Here is a 10,408-nt window from a genome sequence, read left to right on the forward strand (position 1 = left end):
ACCACTGCGTTCGCCCACCCAGAATCGGTGTGAAATAGACATGCTCCATGAAAGTCCGATTCGGCGCTCCAGTTAGTGAGGAGGTAGGTGCCTCGCGTCCGACTGCTCTCTGCGTGAGATCGGTGGGGTGGGGGGGAGGTCAGTGGGGAGGGAAGGGGGGTCCTGCCTGAGATCAGTGAGGGGAAGGGGGGTCCATTGCCACTCTGCCTGAGATCAGTGGGGGGAAGGGGGATCCATTGCCACTCTGCCTGAGATCGGTGGGGGGAAGGGGGGATGGGGCCGCGATCGGTCTGGGTGGTGGGTGGGTGGGGTGAATAAGGGGGTCAGTAATATTGTGGGGGTGGGGCAATGAATGTGGGGCCAGGGGGAGGCATTATCCGGCCCCGGGGGGGGGTGGGGGGGGGGTAGTGGCTAGGGAGCAGCATTCTATCATTTTATTTCTGCGTATGCGCAGTTGGAGGCGCCGATCGGAGCTGCAGGATTTCGGGTGGGTTAAGCCCCGCCCACAGGCTTGTACCGCGTGATTCGGAATCGCTGATATTTTTGCAGGCAGAGTTTCTCGGGGGGCGCCTGAGAATTGGTCTAAAAGTCGGATTTGAAACACTCCCAGTTTCATGTCCGCCCAGCAGTTAGAATCAAAATGGTAAAATAGGACCCATTGTGGTTTATCACAGAACTCCAGGTTAGTAACAGAAAAAGATCAATTGGCTCCGTAAGGAGAGTTCCTGTATCCACTGTGTTACCCAACCCTGACATGTGACCAGATCCCCCTGGATTACACATTCCTGACATGTGATCACATCCCGATGCCTTACATGTTCCTGACATGTGACCGCATACCCCTGGATTACACATCCCTGACATGTGATCACATCCCGATGCCTGACATGTTCCTGACATGTGACCGCATACCCCTGGATTACACATCCCTGACATGTGACTGGATCCTCTTGGATTACACATCCCTGACATGTGAGTTTACCCTCCTGGGTTACCTGCCCCTGACCCTATCCTCTGGCTGGGAATTTATACTCCCATTTCCATCAGGAATGTTTGGTATTGGGAGCAGTACCTCTTGTGCAATGTCCATATTGCGTTCCTCCCCAATGTAAGAGTGTGACGCCATTGTTCCCTCTACCCGCCAGTGACGTAATGGGTTCCATGAATCACCTCCCCCTGCCCACACCCCCACACCATCAGAAAGTCCACTCATGTTGGGTGAGGACTGATTAGTGTGCGTCGCAATTGGACTCCCAAGACTTGGAGCTGGTGAGCAGAACTCCCTTTGAAACACAACATGATTATTTTGATAAATGTTGATGTGCTGTTAAACTGTGAACTAAACCTGGCTCATTGTTCATTATTAATCTTGTTGGTTTTGGGACATGATTTTGATGAGAACAATCCTGACTGCAGCCAAGAAATGTTCCATCTTTCTGTCTTGTCGCAATCTCACTGAAAGTTGAATTTACCCATTAAATTCACTCTCTCTATCACATTCTTGTCTAATCTCTCTCTTTATGTATTCTCTCACATCACACTTACCAACAAGGGGCCCAATCCACAACTTTCCCCACAGCTGTAAATCCTGCTCCATATCATTCGAGACATTGAGGGGGTGATTCTCCGGGAGACATAAGCTGAGGCCGTGTAGCGGCCTTCCCACTGGGCGCTACGGCCTCCGCACGTCACCAGCCTGTGGAATTCCGGCGTCGTCAGCTCCATGCCAGAAATCAGCACAGGGCTGTTTAAAATATTTAAATTCGAATTTAAATCCTAATAGCCGGCCCCAGACTGAAGTCTCTGGACCCGTTAGTCTCTCCCCCCCCACCCCCCCACCGCCGCCGGAAGTGTTTCACCCAAGCGGGATTTACAACAGCACCCCACCAACCCTGCTGCAGTGAAGAGGGGCCATGGAGTTCTGGGGTAAGGAGGGTGCGTCCAGGGCATTGCCAGCTTGGCAGTGCCAGCCTGGCCACCTGGCACTGTCCAAGGGGCACCATAACACAGCCCACTGGGCATCGTGCAGTGCCAAGTGGGTGGGGCAGGGGGAGCAGGCCCTTTTGGGATGTGGGGCCTGTGGGGGAGATGGGTGGGGTCAGGGGTCCCGCTGCCACTCTGCATAGAGATCAGAAGTCGAGGGAGGGCAGTGCTGATGGGGGCTGGCCATCGCAGTGGGGGTGCGGGGTTGGCCTGCTGGGGGAGCTGGAACTGCAAGTGGAGTTGGGACAGACGGAAGAAGGGGTTCGGTATTGCGGGGGTGGGGGTTCGGGGCTTGCCCAGAGACGTCCAGGAGGCTAATGATCAGGCGGTGGGGGGGGTCACACGGCCAGTAATGCGGGGTCGTGGGGCTGGCCAGTTACTGTGCATGCGCCGATCTCCATTGTGACATATCGGCGCGTGTGCAGTGGCCCACTCAGCGCGATGCTGCTGGCCTCTGGGACAGAAGTAGGCCTCGCCACCGGATTTTCATCGTAATTCACGCTAAAGTTGTCTGTGATTCACGGATTGTGGGAGATTCATTTTGAAAATCCCACTGAAAAACGCAATGGGATTTATTCCAGTTTTTACGCGAATTCATCACGTAGGATTTTTTGGGGTCTCTCAAGGGTCCGGGGGTTAGGTTTGCCCGGGCAGGGGGCAAGTGATCCCTAGCCCGTTCCAGCCCTGGCAGACCCGAAGATCACCCCTGGCATGGTGATTTCAGATAATTCTGTGATTAACGTCTTCATTCCTGCCGTCAGTGGTGAAAGATCTGAAGTGGCCAGGTCACTTTCTCCACGCCCCCGGTCACCTGGCAGGCTTTTAAATCACAGCAGCTCCCCATTCTGCAGCCGATATTTCCCTTTCTCCCTGTCAGAAGCTGCAGGTGAGAGCAGACCCCTTTGAAGTCCTCTGACAGAGAAGCGATTGGGAGAATTCCACCCAGAATCTGCAGTGCCTGCTTGCCCATCATTTTATCCTCTCTTATCATTGAAATAATTTCATTCTTATTCACTAAAACCAACTCCACATCTCCCAATTTCCATGTTCTTCCTATTGACATTCTGACCTGAATGGTTCAATTCCCAGTGCTGACCATCTGGTAACCAATAATAAACTGTAGCTGCCACTTGTTCCCCTCTGGACCTGCACCTGATATTCATTCGATCTGTTCCTTTGTGTTTCCCTAAAGAATGCCTATTTTGGCCACACATTCTAACATGTCTTTCATTGCAAAGATTTTTCACACATATTTCTTCATCATTCTAATTAAAATTAATTCAACTTTTACCTTTTGTCTCTGAAGTGAATTTCTGTCTGATCTTCTCCCACCTCCTACCTCACTTCTTGTAGAAATATTACACCAAACCCGTTCTAATCTTGCACCTTTGTACAAAGTGTGATTGTGATGTGGAATGGACTCTCCAGATGTTCCTCCCTATCCCTCATCTCCAACTGGTATTCCAGCTCAATGACCCATAGTCGCAGAGATTTGAAATGGTGATAAAAAGTGTTCAGAGGCAGAAGTCCCTTCACCAAAATCCCTTTATTTACAAACTCTAACAGCAGTACACAGCGTGTGAACAATTAGCAGTCGACCTCCGGGAGTGTCAGAGGAACTGAATCTCCTGGTTAATTACTAGGCAAAGACTCCCCGATTGGCCCATCAATTGGCTCCTTAACCAGGGAGTTCATATTCCAATAGGCCAACCTCAATGGCCTGATTGAAGTCATTACAGTGATATCCACTGTAAATGTGTTTGCTGGGACCCTCTTACTGTCCACATTCACCCACAATATTGTTCTCAAAGATTAACAGACTGATCCCAAATTCCTCCTCTATGTGTTCAGTGTCCCAGAGTTCCCCTATTCTCCAACAGTTCCCTCCCTGTGTTCATTCAGCTCAGTTCAGACACAACTCACTCATGGACTCCTGTCCCAGCAAGTCCTCTTAAACTTCAACAGACCCTTTCAGCCAATCCCTTTCCTCTAAACTCTGATTGAAACGTCCACCTTTCACCAGGGCGATGGACTTTGACTGATTGGCTTATTGTAAATCAGAGGCCCTATGACAATGATTCTTACAAAGCAGCATATCCTTCAGGTAACCATTAGCAACACGCGCTGAGATTCCCAAGTGTGTTTTATGTAGAAACACACAAACTTTATTTGTATAGTAATAGTGCATGCAGCTAATAACCAAGCACTATCACCCTCTAGAGGCCGGTGCATACAGCAGTCCCAGTTCTTACAGAGAGGGAGGGAGAGTTTGGAGAGAAAGATTGGAGAGAGAGACAAAGGTGACCTCCACCATCACTGATCCCCTGCTTTAAGAAATGCTCTGCTTTCACTGCAGCAGGTACAGGGATGAAGGTTTGGAGTGGATGTTACCCTGAGGCAGCGACTTGCTAATCTCTGCTGTATCCACAGCTCCAGCTCCCTGCATTCCAATGGCTTTGAAACCATTGGATTGAATGTTATTGGCCCTCAGGAGGTGGAGTTTGGGGCAGATTGGTGAAGTGACAGAGAGCAGCAGCAGATCGGTCCCTGATGTGGTCCCAGTGCTGGGGCATTTTATCAATGGCGGGATCAGAATCGAACAGGCTGCCCACCCCAAGAAGGGAGACAACCAATTCATAGAGTTAAAAAGTCCAATTACAGGTTGGATACAGATGCCATTGGCATCTTTTCAGAGGCAGGGTGGCCGGCATGTTTAATGGAGATCCTATGGTGCGGGGAGGACGATTTGCTGAAACTATGGGCCCGATTTTACCATTTTCATTCCAAGTGCCGAATCTGGGTGTAGTACAGATCCGACTTAGAAATCTGCTTTCAGGCGCCCCCATACGCTCTCAGCCATCTCCAGTCCCATTCGCGCTGTGGGCGGGGCTTAGCGCGGCCGGAATGATCGGAACTCTGAACTGCGCATGTGCAGTTAGAAAAAAATTGGAAAAAGCGTGCCCGTGTCAGATCGCTCCCGAGCCGCAGAAAGCGGAGAAAGCGGCCTGGGAGCGAAAAGCGGGAGCGAGGGTGTATCTCGGGGCGGGGGAAGGAGGGAGGCAGGTAAGATGTATCTCGGGGGGGGGCAGTGTAGATGGATCTCTGGGGGGTGTGCAGATGGATCTCTGGTGGGGGGGCAGGGGGGTCCGCTGCCACTCTGCGGGCGATCAGTGGGGGGGGGAGGGGAGCAGGGGTGGCGATCGGTCTGGCTAGTGGGGGGGTGGATAAGGAGGGCAGTGATGTGTGTGGGTAGTGGGGCAGGGTGGATAAGGGGGACGCACACACATCACTGTCCTCTTATCCACCCCCCCCTACTACCCAGACCGGTCGCCACGCCTGCCCCCTTCCCCCCCACCAATCGCCCGCAGAGTGGCAGCGGAACCCCCCTGCCCCCCCACCAGAGATCCATCTGCCCCCCCCCCGAGATACATCTTACCCACCTCCCTTCTCCCCCCCCCAACAACGAACATGCCTCACCCCCCACCCCCAGAGAATGGTCTGGCCTCACTCCCCCTCCTCTCCAGAAGACCATGTGACCCGCCACCTCCCCCCCACCACCAGGCAACGATCAGCCCTCCCCCACCACCACCAGGCAACGATCAGCCCTCCCCCCCCACCCCCACCAGAGAAACATCTGACCCGCCTCCCTCCTCCCCGCCACCACTGATCTGTGTCAGAGAGCCGTTGGAAACACTGAACGTGCTCTTCAGAGGCTGGAGCACCCGACTCAGATTTTTATTCAGCAGTTCCCTAAAAGCGGGGTTCCGGATCGGCAAACGCGGTGGTAAAGGGGGAAATGCTGATCGAGTTGGGCGGGCAGTTCATTAATTCAATTTAAATGCATTTAAATCGTCGTTGTGCCAGATTTGGGTGCGGAACGGATCCCCGCCATTCGCGGGTCTCAGTAAAGTGGCGATCTGCGCGGATGCGGGTGCAGATCGCAATAAAGGCCTCACACCCGACTTTACCACGATTTTTCGCCCGAGAACGGGCACAAATTGTTGGTAAAATCAGGCCCTATGGGGGCGATTCTCCCAAAAGCGCTGAATTGGTGGGAAAACTGTTCTCGATCCCAACTGTTTTTTCAGTGCAGCTTCTCACCTGAATCTCCGCACTCTGTGCACTGCAAAGGTCACAATCGTGAATATCATTAAAATTCCAGGGGGACGGGGCCTATTTACGCCTGAGTTTGACAGTTCCGGAACTCTGTGCATGCGCAGTGGCCCCGATCTGTCAGACTCCCCATTTGCTGGCCAGCTCAATCGCTGGCCAGCTCGGGACCCCCACAGTGCTGCCTCTCCAGCCCTCCCCATGGCCCGATCACGACCGCAACAACAATTCCCGGGCCAGCCTTGACACCTCTCCCCGTCCGGAGTGCCCCGATGTCCAGGCCCCACCCCCCAGCAATGGCGATCCCCCCATCCCCTTCACCCCAGCAGACCCACCCCCCCCCACCGACTCCCACGCCCCCAGGGTCAGACCCCCCTCGGGAGGCAGATCCTCCCCCAGCTTACAACCACACCCCCAACCCGCCCCAATCATTGGTCTCCCACCAACCCAGACTGATCCCCATGCAGAGTGGCAGCGGGACCCCCCCACCCTCATCAATCGCCTCTAGGCCCTGCACTCAATAGGCCCTACCTCCTTAGCACTGCCCAATGCCCACTGGGCAGTGCCAAGGTGTCTTCTTGGCATGGGCACTTTGCCCCTTGGGGGCAGTGCCAGGGTGCCCATGCCCAGGGGACACCACCACCCCCCCGCCATCTGACGCCCTGGGGGGGGGGGCGCCTATTGCTCCCCCCTTCATTCTGGCGGGGTCTCCCGCTAGTTCCCCGAACGTGGGCAGCTACTCAAAACTCCGCCAGAATGAAGTACTCCTGGCGGGGTGGGAGATTCTATCGGGCCCGGCAAGTTCCCTACCGGGCCCGATAATGACATTGAAAACATATTTAAACGACATTAAAAAAAGATTGAAATGACTTACCTCCCTTCCTGCCGGTTTCCAGCTTGGTCTGGACTGCAACTGTTCTCCAGCTCTGGGAGATGCGCATGCGTTCCCGGCACAGGCACAAATCCCGAACAAAGGCTGACGAAAAGTTGCCAGTCGCCATGGGAGAATCAGGCCCTAAAGATGTGGAGATATCAGTTTTGGACTGGGGTGGGCACAGTAAGATGTCTCAGAACACTGGGTAAAGTTAGGAATCACGAGCTTTCAGAGACTCACCTGATGAAGGAGCAGCGCTCTGAAAGCTCGTGATTCCAAATAAACCTGTTGGCCTTTAACCTGGTGTTGTGAGACTTCTTGCTGTACTGAAACTAAGATGGCAGCTCTTGGGGTCAGGCAGCCCATCCTCAAGAGTAAAATACTACCCCAGTTCCTACTGCCCAGCAAAGCAATATCACCCAATCACCGACACCAGCTCCGAATAACTAAAAGAATGAGAAAAGGAAAGCGAGAAGACAAGACAAAGAGGGAGCAAAGAGAAAGAGAGAGAAAGAGGGAAGTTAGAGTGAAAGAGAAATAGAGGAACAAAGATAAAGAGAGTGACAGGAGGGCGGCACAGTGGCATGGTGGTTAGCACTGCTGCCTCATAGCGCCAGGGACAAGAGTTCGATTCTCAGCTTGGGTAACTGATTGGGTGGAGATTGCATGTTGTCCCCATGTCTGCGTGGGTTTCCTCCGGGTGCTCCGGTTTCCTCCCACAGTCTAAAAATGTGCGGGTTAGATTGATTGGCTGTGCTAACTTGTTCCTTACTGTCAGGGGGATTATCAGGGTAAATATGTGGGGTTACGGGGATAGGGCCTGGGTGGGATTGTTGTCAGTGCAGGTTCGATGGGCAGAATGGCCTCCTCCTGCACAGTAGGTATTCTATGAACAGGAATAGTTAGAAAGAGATAGAATTGACAACACAGCTCCTTCCTGCCTTCCTCCCACTGGTAATGGAAGTCTCACCTCGCTGTCAACCTTACAACCTACTGAAAATTCAGCAATTCTATCACATTGTGGATGTCACTTCAACTGTCGCTCTGCACATTTCAGCAAATATACGAGTGTGTAATTTTCCAGAACATCCCAAGTCAGTTCTGGGTTAAAGGGGAGTATGGGACCAGTCGAGAACCAGCATTTACAGCTTGGGGTCTAAATAATTTAGCAGGCTGAAACATAATGTTCCATCGTCATTTCCCCAGCGATTTATTGAAGATATGAAAGTATATTTTTCTCATCAGCAGCAGGGAGTCTGTAACTGGGAGGAATCAAAGTTTCAGTTAATTTTACCTTGTCTTCAGTAAATATTGTCAGGGTGGTAAATGGAACCCACCCTCACTGACAGAAGATCAGTGAAGTCCAGTTCACCAGTCCATTCATCCTGAAACTTCTTTCCTCTGTTGTCCAGCTGAATGGGTCTACACTCACCTGGTTCCATTCTGATCTATTTCATCATAACTAGAGCATCGCTTGTAATGCCTTCTCTTCCTCCTCCCACACCGTGTCTGCTGGTGTCTCCCTCAGGATCTCTCCATCACCTGCTCATTTCTCTCATCGATATGAAGCTCCTCAGTGACAACCTCCAAAAGTACAGCGTTTCTGTTCACATTGACACTGACAACAGCCCGCTCCACCTCACCACCCCAGAGCTGTCTCCACTCCAGCTCTGTTGCTGACCCATCACACACTGACCCATCTCTGATTGAGCAGAAATCCCCTCCAGTAAAATATTGGATAAACTAAAGCCGTCGGTCGGAATTTTCTCAGGAAAATTCTAAGGGGGTTATCTCATTGGCTCATCATGCCAGTCGATCTGCATGGTGAGCCAATAAGATTGCGGGAGAGGCGAAAAACCGCGTGTCAATTTCTCGCGTCTCCCGATATTACCGGCCCCATTCTGCAGTGTAATCAGGGGCGGGGCCTGGTGGGGGGGATGGGCCTAGGGGGGCGGTCGGTGTGGGTGGGGTGTGCTGCTGTCACGCTGCATGGGATCGATGAGAGCAGGGGGGAGGCCAGCGATTGGGGCAGGCTGGGCGGGGGGGGGGGTCAGCTGGGGGTGGGGGGTCTGCTGGGAGGTGGGGAGTATGCCAGGGGTTGTCAGCCGGGAGGGTGGGGGGGGCTGCCATGAGTTGTCAGCTGGAGTGGGCGGTCTGCCGGGGGTGGTGAAGTTTAGCCTCGGGGGGCGGGGCTGGGGGGGGTTGATGCGGGGAGGCGGGAGATCGGAGCGGTCTGGGATGGTGGTTGGGGGTTGAGGCTGGCCTGGGAATGATCGGGGGGGTCCGCTGGTCGGGCCATGGGGGTGTTGGAGGGGGGGGCAGCACTGCGGGGGTCGCGGGCTGGCCAGTGATTGAGCTGGCCAGCTAGTGGGAGGCTGACAGTTCAGAGACACTGTGCATACACTGAGGCCCGCTGGTTTCAGCCTCCCAGGTGGGAATAGGTCCTGCCCCCTAAAATTTAATGATATTTGCGCTGGTGATCTTTGCATTGCACAGAGGGTGGGAGATTCTAGTCTGATCTCCCACTGAAAAAACCAGCGTGAATTACACCACTTTCCCCATGAATTCAACATTTAGAATCTTTTTGAGAGAAGTCCGGCCATCGACTACAAAAGACAGCATGTCATTGTAGAACAAAAAGGAGTTTTATTTGCAAATGCATGCATCAGGAGAGAGAACAAAGGGTGAGCTCCATCTATCATCTCTGGCATAACATTACAAACGTAGAATTGATATACTGTTCGGAACACTTCAATTCCCCGCCCAGCCTGTCATCCAAACTGGAGGGTCCAATTACAATATTACACATTATTACCTTAGCCAATAATGTTTCACCTGTTAGCAGGATTAGAAAATCATTAGCTCATTGCACCTGAAGGTTCCTTCCCTGTTACCTAGGAAACCTAACCCACGTAAATCCGGTATATCCAAGGCTACCGCTAACATCCACGAAGTTCAATTAGGGAAAGGAATCATTCTCTTGCCCGAATCCGTCTTCCCTTATCAGCTTGAGAGATTGTCCCAGTCTCGCTAACCAGCAGCAAATGCACTCCCGCACATTCCAGACCTCTGATTAAACTTGCCTCTGCGTATCCCAAGCTGATAAGAAAAACTGCCTTTCTGAACTCCATTGCATTAAAAGAATTTGGTCTGTGAACCATTGTTTCCCATCATGCTGAGCATTCAGATCACAGTTGACCAAGGCGTACAATACATATATATATTAAAAATACAGTTAAAGTTTATAATACTTGGTTAATTTGTGGTTATACAGTTTATAACACCTTTGCATATATTCTTCCAGGCACATTGTGAATTCTCACTATATATAAGGCACTTTTTAATTACCTTAACCTAGTCTACGAAATGTAATAAATCTGAAATGAAGGGCTTCTATAATACAATTTCAAATTACCCTTCTTCAGTCCCTTAAGGATGAGG

General features: G+C 52.1%; 1 protein-coding gene across 2 annotated transcripts in view; it reads right to left on the reverse strand.

Annotated features, from left to right (window-relative positions):
- lipf (lipase, gastric) overlaps positions 1-10,408 on the reverse strand; it is a 911,257-nt gene that overhangs the window by 95,269 nt on the left and 805,580 nt on the right. The gene's annotated exons all lie outside the window — the stretch shown is intronic.

The sequence above is a fragment of the Mustelus asterias genome, chromosome 11, assembly GCF_964213995.1.
Source record: "Mustelus asterias chromosome 11, sMusAst1.hap1.1, whole genome shotgun sequence".
NCBI classification, from domain to species: Eukaryota; Metazoa; Chordata; class Chondrichthyes; order Carcharhiniformes; family Triakidae; genus Mustelus; species Mustelus asterias.